Source organism: Pteropus vampyrus, unplaced genomic scaffold (genome assembly GCF_000151845.1).
Source record: "Pteropus vampyrus isolate Shadow unplaced genomic scaffold, Pvam_2.0 Scaffold18, whole genome shotgun sequence".
Taxonomy (NCBI): Eukaryota; Metazoa; Chordata; class Mammalia; order Chiroptera; family Pteropodidae; genus Pteropus; species Pteropus vampyrus.
Genome location: NW_011888799.1, coordinates 8,962,464 through 8,985,132, shown reverse-complemented (window position 1 = coordinate 8,985,132; position 22,669 = coordinate 8,962,464). Strand labels below are relative to the sequence as shown.

Here is a 22,669-nt window from a genome sequence, read left to right as displayed (position 1 = left end):
TGCTGTGGTCTCATTTTTTGTAATTTCTGTACCATGCCCTCAGTTTATCAACAGTTATCTACTATGTGCTGTGTAGGCCCTGTGCCAAAGACTAAATGAATGAGGTCCATGCCTTTCAGAAATCGATTTAGCAGAAAAGGATAAGAAAATAAATGATAGTGATCAGCGTGGTGAGTGTTTAATGGAAATAGGAACAAATTCAGTGGGAGCCCAGGGAAAGGAGGGTAGAGAGAATCTGGAAGAGCCTGCAGAGAACTTCACATATGGACTGGATCCCAGTAGGCACTGGGAGTCCTCCATAGAGGGGACTAGGCGTTCCATGTTCAAAGAATGTCTAGGTGTTCTGAAGTGAGGATTTGGCAGGAGAGTTTGACAGGGGCAGGGGGTGGTTCAGTTCACCTGGGTTGTGATTATACCCTGTTGAGGAGGAGAAACTACGCAGAAGAAATGATTTGATCTAATTTGTGTTTCACAAAAGTGACTTTGGAGGTGGTGAGTAGGTGAGGTTAAAAGAGGAATGAGCTCAGATTTTAGACTACTGGAGTGGTCCAGACCAAAATAAAGAAAAAAAGAAAAAGGAAGAAAGAAAGAAATTAATTTTTCCTGAGCTAGGTAGAACAGGGAAAGAGAAGAGAAATCTACAGTGAGCCTTTGAAGAGGGAGGATCAGTGGCACTAGGTCATCAAGTGTGGGGTGGTGTGTAAGGATAAGAATAGGTGTCTAGATATGGTTGGGCTTTTAACTGAGTTAGGAAGTAAATGAGAACAAGTAGGTTTTAGAAAGATGAGAAATTTCAACTGAAAGCTTTTCCTCTATGATCAGGAATAAGACAAGGATGTCCACTCTTGCCACTTTTATGCAGCATAGTACTGAAAATTCTAACTTGAATATTTAGGCAAGAAAAAAAAATGAGACATTTAAATTAGAAAGGAAGAAGTTTGGACGTCGTTCCATAGTGTAGCGGTTAGCATGTCAGCTCTTCACGCAGAAGGTCCTAGGTTCACGCCCCAGTGGAGTCACGGTCCATGGTCTGTGGCCATGCCACCTTGAACAAGCCCGATGTCTGATCTCGCAAGCTAAGCAGGGTCGGGCCTGGTTAGTACTTGGATGGGAGATCACCTAGGAAGACCAGGTGCTGTAAGCATAAATAATAATAATAAATAACAAAATAAAGAAATGAATTAGAAAGGAAGAAATAAAACTGTCTTTATTGGCAGATGACATGATATTATATATAGAAAACCCTGAAGATTACATACACACAAAAGTGTTAGAACTAATACATGAATTCAGTGAAATTGCAGAATTCAAATCAATATACAAAAATCAGTTACATTTCTATACACTAATAATGAACTATCAGAAAGAAGAATTAAGAAAACAATCTCATTCACAATTGCATCAAAAATAATAAAATATGTAGGAATAAATTTAACCAAGAAGTTAAAGACACTATAAATCATTACATTGATGAAGGAATTAAAGAATATACAAATAAATGAAAAGGTATTACACACTCATGGATTGGAAGAATTAATATTGTTAAAAATGTTCATACTACCCAAAGCTATCTGCAGATTCAATGCAATCCCTATCAAAAGTCCAATAGCCTTTTCCACAAGAATAGGACAAACAATCCTGAAGTTTGTATGGAATCTCAAAAGCCCCTGAATAGCCAAAGCAAATTTGAGAAAAAGCAAGAAAAAACAACAAAGCCAGAAGCATCACACTTCCTGATTTCAAACTATATTATGAAGCTATAGTAATCAAAACAGTACAGTATTGGCATTAAAAACGGACACATAGATCAATGGGACAAGAGAGAGCCCATAAATAAACCCATGGCTCTATGGTCAATTAATTTATGAAACAGGAACCAAGAATATACAATGGAAAAAGGCTGGTCTCTTCAATAAATGATGCTGGGAAAACTGGACAACCATACGCAAAAAAAATAAATAAATAAATAAATGAAGCTGGGCTACTATCTTACACCATACACAAAAATCAACTCAAAATGGATTAAAGACTTAAACGTGAGACCTGAAAGTATTAAACTTCTAGAAGAAAATATAGGGATAAGCTCTTTGCCATTGGTTTTGGCAATGATATTTTGATTCATTAGCAAAGCAAAGGCAACAAAAGCACAGTAAACAAATGGGACCACACATCAAATAAAAAGCTGCACAGCAAAGAAAACCATTAACAAAACGAAGAGGCAACCCATGGAGTGGGAGAAAATAGGTGCAGATCATGTGTCTGATAAGAGGTTAATATCCAAAATACGTAAAGAGCTCACACAGCTCCACAGCAAAAGAAAACAATCTGCTTTTAAAAAGGGGTAGAGGAACTGAATAGATATTTTTTCCCAAGAAGATATACAAATGGCCAGCAGGTACATGCAAAGGTACTTAACATCATTAATCATCAGCGAAATGCAAATCAAACCCACAATAAAATATATCACTTCACATCTATTAGAATGGCTAGTATCAAAACAAAACAAAACAAAAAACAAGAGATAAGAAGCGTTGGTGGGGATGTGGAGAAAAGAAAATCCTCGTGTACTGCTGGTGAAAATGTAGGCATTATGTATGGAGATTTCTCAACAATTTAAAATGTGGAACTACCATATGATCCAGCAATCCCACTTGTGGGTATTGATCTGAAGAAAACAAAATCACTGTCTCAAAAAGACATCTGTACCTTCATGTTCATTGCAGCATTAGTTACAATAGCCAAGATATGGAAACAATCTAAGTGTTCATCAGTGGACAAATGGATAAAATGTGGTATGTGTGTATGGATACACATACACATACACACATACACACACAGTGGAATATTATTCAGCCATAAAAAGAAGGAAATCCTGCCATTTGCAACAACGTAGATGGACCTTGAGAGCATTATGCTAAGTGAAATAGGTCAGAGAAGACAAATACTTAATAATCTTACTTATATGTGGAATCTAAAAAAAAACCCATAGATATGGAGAACAGATTGTGGTTGCCAGTAGTGATGGGGTGGGGGTAGGGGGTTAGGGGTGGAAATGAGTGAAAGTGGTCAAAAGGCACAAACTTTAAATTATAAGTTCTGGGGTTGTGATGTACAGCATGGTGATTGTAGTTAATTATATTGTATTGTATAACTGAAAGTTGCTAAGAGAGTAGATCAAAAAGTTCTCATCAGGATAAAAAATGTAACTATGTAAGATGATGAATGTCAACTATTGCAAAATGTCATTTTGCAATATATATGTATAGCAAATCCTTGTGTTGTACACCTAAATCTAATACAATGTTATATATTAATCATATGTCTATAAAACTGGGGAAGGGGAAGGAAGTAAATAAGAAAGAATAGTTTGAGATTGATAGGGAATTTTGACTTTGAACATCAAATGAAAATGCTCAGTAGGCACTTTTAGCTTTTAAAGATAATTTCTTTATTCCTGGCGCTAACCTTTTACTCATCTCATTCACCTTTGTTCCTGACACTGTCTAGGACTACCTTTAGAGAACAGGGAGAGAATTTGATAGCAGGAAGTTTTTTCTACCTTCTTTCTCCAAAGTGAAAATATTAAATGCCAATTATCTGAACTAATAGTACTGATAATAGTATTAATAATTGTATTAATAATAATAATATTTATTCACTGCTTATTATATGCTGAGCACAAAGAAGTTAGAGTTCTACATAATCACATTTGATCCTCACGATAACTTTATGAGGCAGACGCTATTGTTATTCTCATATAATTAATAGGAAACCCAAGGCAAAGAGAGAGTACCTTATCTAGGCCACACAACTAGTAAGAGGTGCACCTGGGGTTCAGGCTCAAGCAGTCTGACCAACACTCTGAATTGCCAGCATGAATTAATAACATTGGAATAATTTCTATTTAGCCTAGAATGTGTTTTGGACCCTGTGTTTGAATATTATGGCTGATGCTGTAGAAGAGAATAAGACTGAGCCAGGAGCCCTGACTCTCATCCGGGAACGCACCTGACTTGTTATGCAAAGTCACATCCCCTTTCAGACTTTCATTATTTTAAATCTGCATGTTAATCAAAGAAGAGGTAGATGAGATTATCTCTAGAGACAAGTTATCCCATCTTGTCTCAAATTTTAGCATTGATTTGGGTTAAAATCATACTTATTAGTCACTTTTAGAATAGGAATATTTCCAAGAGGATTAACTCTAATGGTAGCCTGTCCTTAACAGCTTGATGTGAACTAGTTCATAGAGCAGGTGCTGCTCAGGGTGTCTGATATTGGGAGGATCCCCATTCGGAGAGTGGAAACCAGATGAACAATAAAGTAGAGGAATCTCCATAGTCACTGACCAATTTCTTTGTTTTAGACCTGTCACAAATTCTGAGACTTAGTTTCTTTATTTCTGAATAATTGGGGTGATTAATACACATGTTGAAAGGCTGTTGTAGGGAGTGAAACAGATAATGTAAAGCAGGCACAACACACAAGTCTGCCTCATTGAAGATGCTCAGTAAATGGGAGTCTCATCCCTTGCCCCCAGGGTAACAGACTTCCGCAGAAGGGAGGTAGAGTGTTTCTGAATAAAAACTTCTCCCTACTCATAGTTTTCCTAAGGGTCACCCATTAATGAGTATCTGTCTGTCTTAGAAAGTAGTATATATATTGCAAATATAAAAACATACAACACATTAATTACCATTTAAAATGTGAATCTCAATTTATTATTAATAAATTCTTAGATATAAAGAAGCTTCAACACAATGTTTTAAACTCTTTCTTTGTCAGCTTTTAAATAGGCTAAAATTGCTATATAGAAATAGTATTGCCCAGGGTTGGCGATCCTGTATTCCATTATGATGGCATCGACTATACAGGAGGTGGAATAACTTCCAACTTTTATGCGTCTCTGTGTGGACTGTGCTTTTATCTTCATGAACTTTCTTACTTTGCCTATAAATCTTCACTGCCCTTGTGTCTTTTTTCTTGTGCCACCAACTGCCAGGTGTCATATATTGTAGGTTTAATTAAACGAGTTCAAGATTTTTTTAAAAGATGGAAGCAGCCTTAAACTCAACTGAAGCTTTTTTTAAGTTCCTTAAAAAAAAAAAAAAAAAAAAGTGTGTAATTGAGAATGATACTTTCTGGAAGTTAAAGAAAAGTTTCCAAAATAGCTCAAACTTCCTGCATTTCAGAATGCCCATAGAAATAAGTTTCTATGGTAAGGATGGAAAGGGACTTATTTTCTTATATGATTTCCCTATAAACAACTGACTTTGAAACAGGAATGAAACGTGAGTTCCTAAGCTTCGGAATGTATGCATAAGAAGATATTGTAACGGTGGCTATATTCTAGTTTTTATTACTGTTGCCTTAGTTCTTTGTGGGAATAACCACTTTGTTATTTCATGTGATTGAGATACGCCTATTAGAAAATATTATGAATTCTTTGAGGGCCTGGGCCATGCTTTAATACTCTTCTTACAGTCTTGGGAATAAAGTATAAAAAGCATGGACTTGGCATTAAAAGGCCTGGCTTCCCATCCTGGCACTGTCAAATCCCAGCTATGTAACCTTGAGCTTCCCGTTGACCTAGCAGTCACAGGAGCTGGCATTTGTTGAATGCTGCCCCTATTCAAGACATTGTGCTCAGCATATGCATGTGTCATCTCATTTAATCCTTACAACAACTCTACCATGTGGGTATTATTATCACTATTTACAGATAAGCACGCCTTGAGGATCAGGCAGAGTAACCCACTCAGGGTTGGGTCTCTAAGTTGCAATTTTCTTATATGTACAATTAGGAAAATAATACCTGATCTCCCCATCTTACAGAGTTGTGAGGCTGAAATGCTATGAGTTTGTGAATTTGCACTCATGCTATGCTCTGCATAGATGTGAAGAATGATTGTTACAGTAGGGACCTCCCAAGAGATCAGTTATAGTTGGGCCTGGTATAGCACCAGGTCTAGGAGGGGAGAGAGGTCCACTATATAAAAAAGGCTTTTATAGAATGCATTAAGAAAACAGTATTTTCTTGCCTTGTTCTTTGGTCATTTATGACACCTGTTTCTTTCGAGGGTAACTTACTTGATGTCAGTACCAAGACTCCACTAGGCCAGGCCAGGAGGAGGCTGTGGCACTGGGTCCTGCTGATGAAGGGGAGAGGAGAGCACAGTTTACATAGAGGAGGTAACTGCCAGAGGGATGTTTCAGTATAAACAGAGAAGGCTGAAAGTCAAAGTCAAAGTCGAGGAAGGCATAGGCATGAGGGGGAATGTAAGAAGTTATCCCCAGGGTTTATGTCCAGTGTGAGTGGCAGGTAGGATGTGGAATCTGTTCAAGAGGCTCATCATATTTCCCAGTGTCTGCTGAGGTCCATCCACTCAGCAGAAAAACTAGGGACCCTCTGCCCTGATTTTTTGAATCACTTCTGTTACTTGGATGTATGTGCTTTCTATAAAATCTTTGGAAAAGACAGAATAATATAAATATTATTATAAATAATGTAAATATAATAAGAGAAAATTAAAATTACATTTTACCATGAGCAAATGATAATTACTATTAACATTTTGGTATATTTCCTTTCAGTCTTTTTTTTATACACATATTTTTGTAGAATTGGGATCATACTGTATATAGAGTTTTGTATCCTGTGTATTTCACCATTTTAAATAACTTTTCTTGTAAAGTTAATAATCTTTATGAACATTGTTTTCAGTAGCCGTATAACATTCTCATGTATAATTTTAACCATTTACCTTATCGCCTGTTGTTGGACATTTAGATGGTTCCCAATTGTCCAAAATATCAAAAATAATGCTGCTGCTGCTGCTGCTGCTTCTTCTTCTTCTTCTTCTTTTATTAGTTTCAAGTATATGGTATGTTGGTTAAATATTTATATAGTTTATAAAACTATCCCCCTAATTGCTCCTTCTCTCCTCTGGTTTTCTACCTAGCCAATTTCACGCTAACTGCATTCCCTATGCCGTGCTTCCCATCCCCATGACCAAATAATTTGTAATTTGTACTTCTTTAACCCTTCACTCCATTCTCCCAGACTCCCAACCCCCTTCCCTCTGTCCATTACCAGATTGTCCTCTATATTTGTGAGTCTGTTTTTGATTAGTTTGTTCTTTTCTTCCTTAGATTCTGCATATAAGTGAAATCACATGGTATTTATCTTTCTCTGACTTATTTCACTCAGCATAATAACTTCCAGGTCCAGCCACATCATTGAAAATGGTAGGATTTCATTTTTCAAAAATAATGCTTTGATGGACATCTTTGATCATAATTTTTTTCTATATTTTAGGTCATTTTATTAGGCTAAATTGTTACAAGTGGAATTATTGGCTCAAATAGATGGACCTTGTTAAGGTTTTCTCTATATTTTGATTTCTTTAGTTGTTTTTCCAGAAGATTGTACTAATTAACATTCCCACAAGCAATTCAGGTGTCGCCTCCACTCTGCTTGTAAGTACTTTTTTTGGTAAAGATAAGGGGTGGCTGGTATTAGTGATTTTCAGAGATAACCTCACCCTGGAGATGTTCCTGATTAAAAATTGCTTCAAGGAGCAAGGATGTTGAGCTTTCTTTGTGGGAGTTGAGGATGGGTGGATGGGGATCAGGTAGATTTAACATGTGTAAATGAGTGTTTGTAGGAGAGTTGACTTCAGTAGATTAGCTTTTCTTCTGGTGGCTCTGTTGTCAGAAGCCTGGCATATGGATACCATGGGCTGTGTGGGTGACAGCCGTCATTTCAGCCTGTTGAGCTACTGAAGCTGACTTAAAGTAAGTAAAACGAAGCAACCTCTGCCAAGTAAGAACTGGTTCAGTTTGCCTTTTAAATCTTGAAAAATATTAACAGCAGGTAAAAGTGCTTATTTACATTAGTTCTACTGTAGTTTTAGTTGGTTCTGACTGGTTCCCCTTTCACTCTTGGCAGCCTTCTCAAGCACGCTCCAAACAGATATGTCTTTTTTCACCTTCCATAAAATGAGACACAATGCAGATAAACCATTTTGAATAAATAACTAGGATAATCAATTGGAATCTCCTTAAAAATCACTTAAATGTTCATTATTCTGGAATTTTAATTTGATGACTAATCAAATTAGTCTTTCAAAAAATATCTCTGCTTTTACTATTAGGTTATCATCAACTAAGTAGATTATATCGACCAATTTATTGAGGTAAACAGCCAATCTGAGTTATTTCCCTCCATAAAATTATCTGAAAGACAGGGTAAATTAATTAATTAATATTTAATTTGACTGTGTAGCTGTTAAAGATAAAAGCCCAGTAATGGAGTCAGACAGAACAAATCAAAGTCCAATTTATACTTCTCTTTTGAGATTTAATAATCAGTCCATAAAGAAATTATTTATTTGATTACAGGTATCATAAATTTTGGTATAGAGGATGGTAAATTTAGATCAATTAATGGTAGTTCAAACAAAATTGTATTTGCTCAAGAGCAAAGTCTCAGCTTTGACAAGTGAAAGCAAAGTACTAATTCATGAATATGTTCATTTTTTTCCTGCTGTGGGCATTAATAATAGTCATTTGATCTTTTATGATGTACAAACAACCTTTTATAAAAAGGTTAAATTTTGGTCAGGGAAGACATTCGGCAACTGACACATCATAAATGTGTTTATTTGGTGTCCTTTATTTTCTTATTTTTCTGTCTCTTGGTAGTTTCTGTTCCACACACAGTTGTTTGCATTAAACTTCAAAATTTGACAGGGCGACATTTAGGTGAAGCTCTGAATTAAAATATTTGCTTGGTCAGATTTCCGAGGTGTACCTTCTGACCTTGTGTCTAAGTGCCACAGCTCACGGCAACTCCATGGGGGTTCTTGGCTCACAACCAGGACTGTGGTTTGGTTTCGGCCTCCTTAGATATCATGGATGGGGAGAGGGGATCTCCTTCTCCTTCTGGTTTGCAACCACACTGGGAGATCTGGTGTCATTCCTGAAGGTCAGGAAGGTTTTCACAGCCCCTACATGTGATGTGTGCAGACCAATTTGGAAAGGTTGTCTCCAGGTGGAAGTGAGATCAATAATAAACTTGAACTCTCTCCTCGACTCCCCAAAATCCACATTACTTTGGATTCAAGCACATAATCACTTCCTTCAGGCTGTGCGAAAAACTACTCAAACCATTAACTGGAAACAGGACATTAAGCAATTTCGGATGGCTCTGGATTGACTCAGTTATGTGCTAGTGAAATCGTTAATGGGACGTGGGACAAAACCCAAGTGAACATGTGGTGCTCTGCTCTTTTATACTTTAAAAAAAACAAAATTAACCTGGACAGTTCCCTGGAGGCCACAAGAACAAGTGCTTATAGCGAATGAGCCTGTATTATTCATGATATGGTCTTCAAGGGTCTTCAAACCTGGAAATCTCCAAATGCAGTAGCTCCTCATGAGGCTTCTAGTTTTATTCTTTCAAATTGCTTTTAAAATGTCACATTTTAGTATAACTATAGTTATCACAAAGGCTTTTGTCTTGGATGAGAAGGCTCAGACATAATACCATGCTTTCACTGTTTCTTCTCACCTTTAATTCAACCTCTTCCTCTTAGCTCAACCATTATGATGTCCTCACAACCATATCTAGCTTTTATCTTACAATTCAAGCCAAGGCGTGATACTATGAGAAGGTTATTTTATCTGAACAAATTAGAAGTACCTTAATATATGCACATATGTGAAAACCAAACCTAGGTATTTTTATGACAGCATAAAGTTCAAGGGCATATCTTATGGGAAAGAAAATTCGAAGAGTAATAAAGATCAAAAGCCTTTACCTAACGAGTGTTTGGGGGCTGTTTCCAGTATGCCTGGGAGTCTGACATGGTGGATTAATTTCCAAATGATCAAGATGGCACCGTTTCTGCTCCACTCCCCGCCCCAACCATGAGCTCTCTGAATTATTCCATTTCCAGAGGAGTGATTCCAAGTTATGGCGAAATCCTCCCTCTGATTCTGTTAAGGCAGTTTCCCTTTAGAATCTATGTTCATTTATCTTCTCAGACACCCTCATCTCAGTGATCATAAGCTTTGAAAAAATAATACTTCTTCCTTCTAAAAAATGGAAAAACAAATAGATAAAGATATAGATATTTTTCCTCATGCAAAAAAAAAGAGTGATATTCAGATGGTAGACTATAAACACTGACCTAAAGAATAACTTTTTAATATTAAAAAATTATTGTTATTAAAAATAATTTTTAAAATGACTAGTAGTCATTTAAGTTCATCTAGATTTATGAACACATAGTAGAAATGGTTCATTATCTAATTTGGTACAAGATCATTGCTGAAATAATAGTTTTCTTTTTATTGTTTTAATTATTCTTTTTTTGATCAGACAAATCTTTTTAGTGATTTTTCAAAAGTATCGGTAAAATTGTGTCTCTTCGCTTTTGAGTTTTGACTATTGAGATATTTGTATGCATCATTTATAGTATCCTAATCATTGCTTTAAAAACATTCTTGTACTGCTTTTCTCATCCTAGGATTGGTTATGGCTTATTTTTAAGGCGATATGCTAATATCATGATGAGGTTATTCTTCGTACATTGCAGAGTTTCTGTCAGTCATGTCTATTGTCAATCATATCAATGTAAATGCTGCCAAATATACACCTTTCTTTTCCTAGCTGCAAATTGACTTTGTTATGGCTACTTATTAGGGAATCACAGGAGACCAATAGCAATAAATGAGACATGGCTGCTAGAGACCAGATATTATTTCTTCAGCTTCCTATTCTAATAAATAATTAACCACCAAGTTGTTTATAAATAAATCAAAAGCCCTTATAATAAATAACAAGCTAAGAAGCAGTTGCATACAATTTATAGTTGCATACAATTAACGTTCTGAATATAGAACATCATAAAAATGCTTGACATAATAATCAAAATGAGAACTGTTTTATTAATGAGAACTATTTTAAAGCACATTGCAATTGTATGAAATTATAATTGGATACTCTCCTATCTCAGCTTTTTGAAATTCTAGTCTTCAAGTTTCATCTTTTCAAGATTTCCTCATTCCCTGAGCCCTCAAAAGAGCTATCACTCTTTTTTTTTTGAATTTGTATTTATGGCACATACATAGTCTAATCTTTATATCTCATTAATTTATATGTTCATTCCTTCATTCATTCATGCACCAGGTGTTGTGCTAGCCATTGGGGTATGAAAAAACAGAAGAACATAGTCCCTGTGTTTAGTGAAATTAGAGTGCAGTGGACTTTAAGCTTCTTACTTGTTTACCTACAATGGCTCTGGATGGTAAATGTTCTGAAAATGAAGACCATGTGTCTTTATTCATCCTTGTGACCCCTCCTACATACTACAGTGGCTTGTATGTGGTGGGCACTTGATTGGCAATAAAATGAATTTATTATTATATCTATTCTAAAAAATTCAGAAGCATGGTTTTAAATATTTCAATACCTTCAAATGTCTTCGAAGCCTTCATTCTCTTACACAATTGCTAACTATAACAGTAACTCCACAAGATAAATTTATCTAGTTTCACTTGTGTGTTAAAAGGCCTCTTCTCAGAATATGATCTAGTGCCACATCTCTATTATATACCAAAGCACAAATATGATTGGTAGCAGTGTCTGAACTTCCCTCAGGCAGACATATTAAAGGCTTCTGTCTCAAACTCGAATGATTTTGAAATGCTTCAGTTTTGTTAAGAAAGCTCAACTTTCCCCTTTGTGTGGAGCTTGGATGTAAAGCAACTGATAAGGAAATATTGTGGCTATTTATTGAGCACCGATTAAATACCAGGTATTGGGCTAAGCACTTTCCACATGTTAGCACACTTAGTCCTCTCAACAACCCAGTGAGGTAGGTTCTGTTTTTATCCCTGTTTTATTTAGATGAGGAGACTGAGGCTCAGGGAAATTGAGTAAATGGCCTTAAGTTCTTATAGGTAATCAGTGGTGGAGCCAGAACTCACTAGTGGTCTCTCTGCTCCCGAAGCCTACCATTCCTTGTCCAGGTGGGATTTGTAGAGGTATTCATGGGGGAAGGGCATAGGATTTCTATATGGTAATGTTTCTTTTTTATTTTTTGTTTCAGTAATAATCTAAAATAATATTAACATGTAATATTAACATATTCTGGATCATCTATATGATCCCTATAATGAATAATACTGCCACGTGATTTTGGTGAGTGAATTTGTGTTGTTTTAATTTACAATCAAGTTGGTACCATACTACGTTAATTGTGAATAATGGGAATGAGCTTGTGTGGCCTTACCATGTAATTTGCCTTAAGTGAAGGCTGTGTGATAGTGTGGAGCATAGTGTGGTCCAGTAATGCTTAATTTTGCTGTCAATGAAGAAATGTGTGAGGCGGGTCCTACTACCAGTTAGGTGGCAGAACCATTCTGAACAGAATACCTGCGTTGGAGTTTTCAGTGTCAGAGTCATAAGAATGGAGGGTTACTGTTAACAAAACATCATCATCTGAATATTAAGTAATGTTATTAGTTTAAATTGGATTGGTTTTTAAATTTCATTTGTATAGTTAGAAATTTAGTTGGAGTTTGATGGTTTCAGAAAGGAGTTGAAACGACAACTTAGTTTTACATTTGTACATATTTAAGTATAATTACAGTCAAAAAAACATTTAAGTCAAAATTGGGAGGGAAGCAGTATAATTTTTTTCCTAAAAAAAGTAGTCTGTACATTTTTCAAATCTGAGTAAACTGAACTTCTCTGCATTACATAATGAGAACTTTCCTCTCAAAAAATTCTCCTGCACGCAGCAGGGGTCTGGCCTGCCAAATCTTTCTTAGGATAAGGCTTTGACATTTCCTTTCAACCTGTAAATGGTATCTAGAAAGGTTAAGGTATGACCTTGGGTGAAACTCTCCATTGCTGTGTTTTTTCTCTGACCGGCCATGTCAATCAAGTTACGTTTGGATTCTTTGTCACTCTTTGTCCTGATTCTGAAAGTTGACAGTTGTGTATGCACATTACCCATGGTTTATAATCATTTTCCCTTCACTATCATAAAGATCGTGAATGCGGGCTAGGAAGTAGTACCAACCTCACCTAAAGAGAGAAGATAGTGACAATGTATTGGGACTTAAAAGGCTTCTGGTTGAAAGATCTCTGAGTTTGTGTAAAATGACTGCATTAGTTACTCTTTTAGATAAAGAAAAGGTAAGTTCTGTTAAATGCAGACACTCAGAGAGGGGGTGATATATGACGATGTATTTATCCTGAGCTCTTTAATATTGCTTTTGATGAATTCCTAGTAAGAAATTGGAGCACTGGAACAGAGGACAGTGAATTCTGATGCAAAGAGAGGAGAGGATAATTTTATAGCATGTGAGCATGGAGTATAGCTTATGGACTTGAGGTCTCGGAAGCCTGGAAGTAAAGGCTGGCTGGAATAAGAGCAGTACCAACCTGGAGTAGCCTTGGGTAGCCTTTAAAAAAGAGGGCATTTTTTTTTCTATGTACAATTCATCCTCCTTCTCTTATTTAAAATTTTAATAAATTTTCTCTGTTTAATAAATTTTGGGAAAGTGTTGAACACATCAAAGTGCCCAATAAGTGATTATTGTTATTATTATCACTACCATGATTATTATTTCCTGACGATCTTCATGGTGCAAAGAGAACACTGCAGGGTGCAAAGTGGGGAAATCATACGAGCTAGGCTTTCGTTCCGGGTTGGCAGTGATTTCCTCATGAGAGATTGTGCCTCCCTTAGCCACTTTGGCCTCAGTTTTCTAGTTTACATCATTAAGGGGTTGGGCAAAATGATCACCGAAATTCCTGCCAGTTCTTTCATTCTTTGTGTATTCTAGTCTTTGCAACATAACATTATAGCATCCTTAGAGCTTGTGTTTCATTAATGAGACTGACCACTGGTTTTTGTTGTTATTGTTGTTGTTATTATTATTATTATTATTATTACTATTTAAGATTCATCTTTAATGCAGGACCATTCATAGGAAGGGGCTATGGAAATTGTTTTGTCATATTTAATGATAGAGCTTTTCAGGACATCATTAGGGATAGCTTGAGCCAAAAGCTCATCAAACATTTCTGTCTGTTTAGAGTTAGCCATTTTAATATAGGGACTGTGGTCATTCCTTTCTCTAAGGTTATTTTAACTGTACTACCTTCTGCAAGGATACTTCCATCCTAAGGATGGTAAAATGGATGGATCCTAAATCTCAGCCAGGTCTTCAACTGACCATTGGGAGAAATGGAAAGCACTGATTTTGTAGGAATCATTCTTTACCTTACTTTTATAGTTCATCATATTTCTGAGAGTGTTATCTGGCAAATTGCTTTTCAGTAGTTAATATTTGTATTAATGGGTAACACTTACCTAACCCTCGTTATGTACAAGATGTTAAACACTTGCCCGTAACATTACATTTCCTTATCACGATATTTTCATCTACATCTGACAGATAAAGAAACTGAGGCACAAAGGGTTAAATAACTTGCCCGAAGTCACATGGCTAATGAATGGCACAGCTGGAATTCAAAGCCAATCATCGTGCTACAGTATCTGTGGTTTTAACCATATTTGATGCTAGCTTTTATATGTATTACACAAAAATGTTATAGACTCAATTTTATCATTTTTATAAATTGTGCCTTAAAGAGCTCATCAGTTTCATCCTAAAAAGGATCAACTGGTGCTCAGACTTTTTGCCCTGCTTCCCATTTTTGACTTTTTATGTCTGGCAAATAAGCTAATACGAATATATACAGTGCTTGTATCATTAAGTTCCAGAGTTGGAGAAGGTGAAGGAGAAGATTCCATAAAAGTAGAGATGCTACTGAACACTTACTGTGGCTAAGGCCTACTTTGCCCTCTTTCCCTGTAAATACTTTCACGCCTTCCCTATCACAAAGGCCTGCAATGATCACTCAATCGACACACAGAGTATTGAGTGTATAACCTGGGCAAGGTAAGGAGCACAAGACAAAAATCCTGCCACCTCCAGGAGTCTTAAATCTATGAGGACTGGTACCATGTTTTGTGATTCATCGTGTGTCCATCATGCCTGAGCACCTTGCACATAAGAAGCCCTCATGATGTATTACTGGAATTTTTGGATTGATTAGATGACTCTTGAGGGCATTCTAATTATTACTAATATTCACTGGGTTGTTTTCTACCTAATCATCAAAATAATGTTTCACAAACTTTACGAATCATTTGTTTTACTTCATGCATGCCAGTGTATAAAAAATTTTTTTTCTCATTATTTTGGCCTGATGAAATGGAAAGAATGGAAAATCAAGATTCGAGGGATCTTCATTCTAGTCTTGATTCTGCTATTCTAGCTATGAGACCTTTAACCTCTCTGAACCTCAGTTTTCTACTCTGTAAAATGGAAATTGCAATAACTACCCTATGATCTCATGAGGTTGTGTGGAGGTTCAGATACCATAATAGGTTTGGTGACAATAGAAGAAAGGCATTATTATTAGTAACACCCACCAGTGCTTTTTCATTATCTATACCCCATTCTTTAATGGTGTCACTTCAGCCATCTTCATACTTCCTCTTTAGCTTCAAATTTTAAAAAGTAGTTCATGAGAATTTCTATTAGATGAACACTGAAAAGGTAAAAGAGAAAGAAGTTCCTTTTTGGTGATTTATGACACCCCCTTTTGACTCTGAAAACTGTGGTAGCAGAGATCTTGGTTCATTTCGCTTGGTTTTGTGCATCAAGCACATGACCCTCAGTATTTGTTTGCTGGATGAATAAACATAACTCCTGACTTCCAGTATTAGCTCATATAATCGAGTAGCCATTCTGCTCTGCACAAGAGCAGAAGCAAGAGTTATCATCAGATGCTGGAGAGTATAGCATTTCAACTACTCTGTTTTTATGTAAATACAGAAACCAATCGGAGTGGAGGGAAAGAAGTGATTATAGCAAAATAAAATTGAAATTGAAATAACTGAAGAATGCCTGAATTACAGTTTTTCTGCCTGTTTGAAGAGAAGTGAAGACTTAAAAATTATCCTTCAACTGGATTGACACTAGAGAATTCTAACGGGTGGAGCAGTTAGTCTGCCAGCGACCTGCTCATACCTCCTTTAAAAAAACAAACAAATGAACAAAAAACATCTCCCACCCAAACCCAATGGATTTTACAATTCACTGCCTGCCTAAATTTAAAAATAAGTCACCAGTCTTTACTGTCAAGAAATTTGTCACCCTGGGCAGAACATGACTTTTAAACTATCAGAAACATGCTTGAATGAGTATTTTTTGAAAATGACAGAGACGCTTCTATGACATCCTATCCACGCTTACTCTTGACTTCCATAGAAATGGTGGAAGGTAACATGCAGCTGTTACAGAGTTTCTCCCCTCTTTAACTAATAGTCATAGAGTCCTGAGAAAGAGTCCTCAGTTATGTGTGTGATGACCTCACCCCAACCTGATTTCCGGGTGGCCAGGTATTAACAGGTGGTTATTGACCTCCCTCTAGGAGATGTGCTAGGTGCTAGGGCCCAAACTGTGTTCATTTTATGGTCAAATGGGGCCTCTCCCTGTTGGAAAATGGACTGAAGTAGAGGTAAAAGAAATATTTAGAGATGCTTGAGTGTTAACGATGCCAGGTACAAAGAGGGGAATTTCTGAAGTCAAGATTAGTACTGTATTCTCAGGCAGGTTTTGAAGTTACCCAACTACGAATGACATAGATGCTTGCCAGGGCTTTCTGAGGATTTTTTGAAAATTGCTTTAACATCAGCTTAAAATAAAAGATTTTCAGATATTGACCTGGACGAAGGAGAAACATTTCCAAAGCTTCTGAGAAATTCTTATGCAGAAAAACAGGAAAGTCATTTTAATCTAGTATTTGTTGGGAATTGAATAATATCACAAAACATCTGAATAAAATGCATCCTTAGAAATCCCAATGGTGCCTACAAGAACTCCCTACTTTGCAAAAAAAAAAAAAAGAGTATTAAAACAGTAAGACATATCCACCTAGAGAAAGATAAGCTGTGACTTTCTCCTAAAGCTGTGGTGGGGCTTTGGCATTTCACTTCTTGAAAGAAAATACTGCATCTTCTGCTGCCTGTATTTCTTTCCCAAGTACATGCTCCTTTATCCTGTTCAGTTTATCTTTTGCTCCTCCTTTTTAGAACTATTCTTTTGAAGGCCATGGTACCCCTAATCTGGAAACCACAATAATTTCTTAGTCTTCAGTTTTTCCAACTTTTACACAGCACAGATGCCATTGACCATCTTTCCTTCCCCAACCCCCCTCCCTTTTCTTCTGTGAGTAGGTTTTTGCCTGATTTCCCTCCTTATCCATCCCCACTCCCTCTTTGCTTTTCAAATCTACCATTGCTTTTCACAAGTCAGTAGGCTTGGGCTGACATAACAAAGGTGCGGGGGATGGCGGGGGTGGGGGGTGGTGGGGGAGAGAGAGAGAGAGGAAAGAAGAAAGGGAGATCTTCCTCTCATAAGGTCACAAATCCTGGGAGATTAGGACCTCATCCTTATGACCTCACTTAATTTTAATTTCCTCCTAAAGGACTTATCTGTAAATATAGCCACACTGGAGGTTGGGCTTCAATATAGGAAGAGAGGGGGAGACACAATTCAGTCTGTAGCATTCTGACTTGGGCCCCCAAAATTCATGTCCTTCTCACATGCAAAATATACTCATTTCATCCCAATAGCCCCTAAAGTCTTAACTCATTTCAGCATCAGCTATAAAATCTAGTCTTTGTATCATCTAAATCAGATATGTGTGATACATAAGGTCAAATAATCCTGAGGCAAAGCTCCTCTCCAGCTCTGAATCTGTAAAAGCAGACATGTTATGTGCTTTCAAAATACAGCGATGGGACAGGCATAGAATAAACATTCTCATTCCAAAAAGGAAAAATCCAGAAGGACGAAATCGTTGATGAGTACTGAGCAAGTACAAAACTTAACAAGGCAAATTCCATGAGATCTTAAAGGCTCAAGAATAATCCTATTTGATCTGATGATCTGTCCTTTAGGCCCACTGAGGTGGTTATGTCACCCTCATGGCTCTGTGGGGTGGCCCTGTCCCTTCGTCTCCATAGGGTACCACCACCTCAACATTCTGGGAGAGCTTCCCCAATGTGGCTCTGTGCCCGGTCCTCTGAAACCCAGGAGGAATCAACTTTGTCCTTGGGCCAGTATTGGGGGTGGCAGATGATTTTTGAGTTGCCTCATGGCCATTCTTCCCTTTTTATGAAGGATAAAGCATGTTTATTTTCATCATGATCATAGATATATTCTCAGAGAACATGGAAGCTTTCTTCCTAGCTCCTCTTTTGTTTCTGAGCTTTCACTGGAATCGCCTTTAACATCCACATTTCTACCGATAGTCCCTTCATGGCAAGCTCTGCTTTTTCTAGTGTGTACCTCAAAACTCTTCCAGCCTCTACCTCATTACCCAGTTTGAAAGCCACTTTCATATTTTTAGGGATTTGTTACAAGCAGCACCTCACTTCTCGATACCAAAATTTGTGTTTGTCTTCTTGGGCTGCCCTACAAAATACCATAGTCTGAGTGGCTTAAATTTCTCATCGTTCTGGAGGCTGAGAAGTCTAAGATCAAGGTAAGGGCTCTATTCTTGGTTTGCAGAAAGCTGCCTTCTGTGTCCTCACATGACCTCTTCCTTGTGCATGAATGAAGAGAGAGCTCTCTTCCGCATCTCATAAGGCCAATAATCCTATTGAATCAGGGCCCCACCCTATGACCTCATTTAACCTTAATAACCTTCTACTGGCCCCATCTCCAGGTATAGTCAAAATGGAGCCTAGGGCTCCAACATGTGAATTTGGGGGGATGCGTTTAATTTATAGCACTTCTTGCAGAACCCTATTGATAGCTGTTAGGTGATGTTCCAGGCATATAACACTCTCAGTCATATCTTAGCTGCTTGGGAATTTTGTTAGAATGAATTTCTGACAGTAGCACGCTGCTACTTCAACAACATTCCTTCCCCCTGGCTTTTACTAGTCAGCGAGAAGCAGATTTTATGTCTCTGAATGGTACATGAAAATACGGCCTCATCCTACCTCTCTCCTATGGTCAGTCTGGATCCTGTAGTTTTCTAAATGTTTCCTGAGCTTTTCCTCATCCATGCATTGGCTCAAGAATTCCCTTAGCCTGGAGTGTTCTCTGCCCCCTGCCCACTCTTTCTCTAAATGTCTGCTATTTTCTCACTATCTATTCTCCAGTACTCCCTGCTCCTGAATTATTTCCCAATTTCCCCCTCCAGCTGGATCTTTTCCTCCTTTGAATCCCCAGAGCACTGCCTGTTCATCTCTTTTGGTGCTCGCTTCACTGCTCCCTCCATCCCAGGCCTGTGTGTCCCTGGTATAATAATGATGCCTCTCCTCTACTACCTGCTCAAGAGTGGGTCTTTCGGTCCAACTCTGAATCATCTAAAAGGCATCACGTAGTTTGCACACAGTAGGTTCTCAATACATAATTTTAAAGGAAGAATATACAAGTTTATATGTAATATTCAAAACGTTAAATATTATCTGTTTTGCAAATTCATCCTCATTCTTTTCATGAAAAGTAATGTAAAAAGTGCCCCAAAAGAATAAAATTACAGAATAAAATGGTTTAATCCCCATGGATATGTTAAATAAAATTTTCAGACCTGAATGGGAACGAGCAGTCTTTAATTATCTGCTATTAAAATATTTCAGTGATTGATCTTATAAGTATCAGGTTTAAAAAATCCCAAGTTTAGTTTATATAACAATTTGTGGTTTCATCTGTGACAATACTACTGAGGCCATGAACTGGTTGAGCATACACTGTGCTAGCACTGCCATTGACGTATTTTATATTCTGTTGTTATAACATTTGGTTCCTGGTGGTTAAGCGGAGTTGTTTAGCCCATTAGAATTCTGAGACTTTATTGGTGATTTATAATTTATAGTTTATCATTAGAAAGAATAAAGAGAAAGAAAAAATAGTCCAGGCAGCCAGTTAAACAATTCAGTTCTTTAGGCATTTGTTGAATGCCTGTTTTTTGCTGGGTATTAAGATAAGGGTGTGTATGTGTGTAATATAATCATTTGATCCTTGCTATTGAGAAGCTATAATGTAAAGTCATAATTGATCATCAAGGAGTAGCAAATAGTGTAACATAAGACATGGTATATAGCAAAAGAAAGGAGAAGAAAGTACGGATATGCTTTAGGAGTTTGCAAATTAATGGGAGAACACATAAATGTATATGTATATTTAAACATGGTTTCTAAAAAAGAAAATAAACATAGTTTATAAAAACAGACAAGCATGCATGTATGTAGCTAACCAAACAGTCCTAAAATATGACTTCTAAGAGCTCAGGGCTGTGGAGACTAGGGAAATCACATTGTCATTTAAGCTAAAAGGTATGATTTTCTGGAAAACTGGAGATTTGAAACATAAACTCGGTACTCGCAGGCAGCCCTGAGACTGATGCTATGAAACGTTTCCTTTTCTCGGCTTCCAAAAATCACATTGAGGAGCTTGACTTTGGGTGCAAATCTCTGTATCTTATTACTGCAGAAGAGACCGGTTCTCCTATATCCTCCTTCTCAGATTAATTGACCTAACACATTTGGAAGAATCCTCTGGATTTCTTCTTTCAAGGAGACTTATGTGTCTTGGAGTGGGCGAGGACCAAGATTGAGTTTCGAGTTCCCCATTTGTTCAAGAAATTTTAGTGATTCTCTACTAGGTGCCAGATCGTATGCTGAGCTCTAGAGATGCAATTTGAATAAGACAGACACAGCCCAACATTTGCAGGGTTAATTGGGAAGAAGGTGATTAAACAATTACAGTTCAGCAAGATGGGAAATTTATATTTGAGTTAAAATTTTTCAATGACCTATTTATTGCCTGGCTGAGCACTGGGGATAACATGAGGAGGGTCACAGACAGATATGACAAGGATTAAACTAACATAGGAGCTACAAAGGGACTATCTCTGGATTTTGTCATGGTTGGATATCTAAAATATAGCTGTATGTTGCAGAACGTTGCTGTTAAAAGGAAGTCCCTATACATCCATCTTTAGAATTTATACGTGTGCGCTTTTATGTAAGGAGGCAATCTCTTTCCTCTTAAAGATAGGTTTCTATTGGGTTGTTTGGAATTCAGAATATATTTTCTCATAGAAGCATCATAAATTATGACCAGGTCCTCAGGCTAGCCCAAAAGGCTATTATATGCATGATGTACTCGAGATATAAAGTGCTGGATTTCCAGTTTAGGAGAGCTTAGAAACTGTTTAGGCTGCTGTGGGAAAATGTCCAGATTCCAGGTTGGAATGCAAGCCAGAGCACTTTCCCTTCTGCAGCCTTCATGGGGAGAACTTTCCCAACCCCACTCCTTACTGAGCACTCTGAAGGCCGGCCCGGTCCAGACCCCCGGGACCCGGGATGGGGGCTCTGGTAGAGGGAGGGACTAGCAGGTGATAAGAGGTGTGTGTGTGTGGTTGTTAATTGTTGAAGAAGGTTCTCAGTACTATTTTAAGTGATTTATGTGTACTGTCTCATTGAATCCTTACAATACACCCGCGAGATACTACCGTTGTTATTCCTGTAAAATGCTGATGTGCTCCAAGGCTCAGACTTTGAACCTTTTCTTGCATATAACTCCTTCATCCAGTCCCATGGCTTTAAGTATCATCTATGACATTCCCTTCTTCTCTGAACTCCAGACTCCTAGCACCAACTGTCCATCATTTAGATGAAAAATAGAAATCTTCAGCATGTCTTAAACTGAACATCTGATTTCATCCTTTGAAACCTGTCCCTCCCATAGTCTTCTCCATCTTAGTAAATGGCAGCTTTGTGATTCTAGGTACTCAAGTCAAAACCTTGGCATTATCCTTGAATCCCCCTACTCTATATCCAGTCCATCAGCAAATACTGCTAGTATGTTAAAAATATCCAGAACCCTATTACTACTCATTATTTCAACTGCTACCTCTCTGGTCTCTATCACTATCACCTCCTGCCTGAATTACTGTCAACGGTTTCTTAATTGGTCCCCTTTTCTGTCCTTGCTGTCTTGGTCTATTTTCCAAATAGCAGCCGGAGCAATTATTTTAAAACATGTTAGTTTGCGAAACTCCTCTATTCAGAATCCTCCAATGGCTTCTCATCTCGGAGTAAATAGCGAAGTCCTCTCCACAGCCTGTAAGGTGCTTCTGGCCTCCTGTTTTCTCTCTGAACTCATTTCTTACTACCCTCCCTTCCTCACCATACTTCACCAACAGAGGTATCTTTGCCCTTCCCCAGACATACCAAGCTCCTCTCACTGTCCAGCTTTTTTTTTTTTTCTGCCAGTCTCCTTACCAAACAAGCCTTTCCCCTAGATACCTACATGTCTCACCCCTTCTTTCTTTCTCAAGGACACATTCCTGATGTTCCTACATAAAACAACAAAAGCCCTATGCTATAGTCACGCTACACAGGTTTTAATAGACTGGTAGAATATGTGAAGGATGACTGCACCTAAAGGTGCCGAGGGATGAAAACTCCAGGAAGGAAGGGAATAAACCTGAGCTGTGCATGTTGTGGACAGACGTCACTCCCCCCTCCCATCCCCGACCTCCCTCCCCATC

At 37.6% G+C, this 22,669-nt stretch overlaps 1 protein-coding gene and 1 pseudogene across 2 annotated transcripts in view; both read left to right on the top strand.

Moving 5' to 3' along the window:
- Window positions 1–22,669, top strand: part of RCAN2 (regulator of calcineurin 2) — a 241,914-nt gene that overhangs the window by 2,851 nt on the left and 216,394 nt on the right. The window lies entirely within an intron of this gene.
- LOC111736188 lies at window positions 1,029–1,144 on the top strand (annotated as a pseudogene).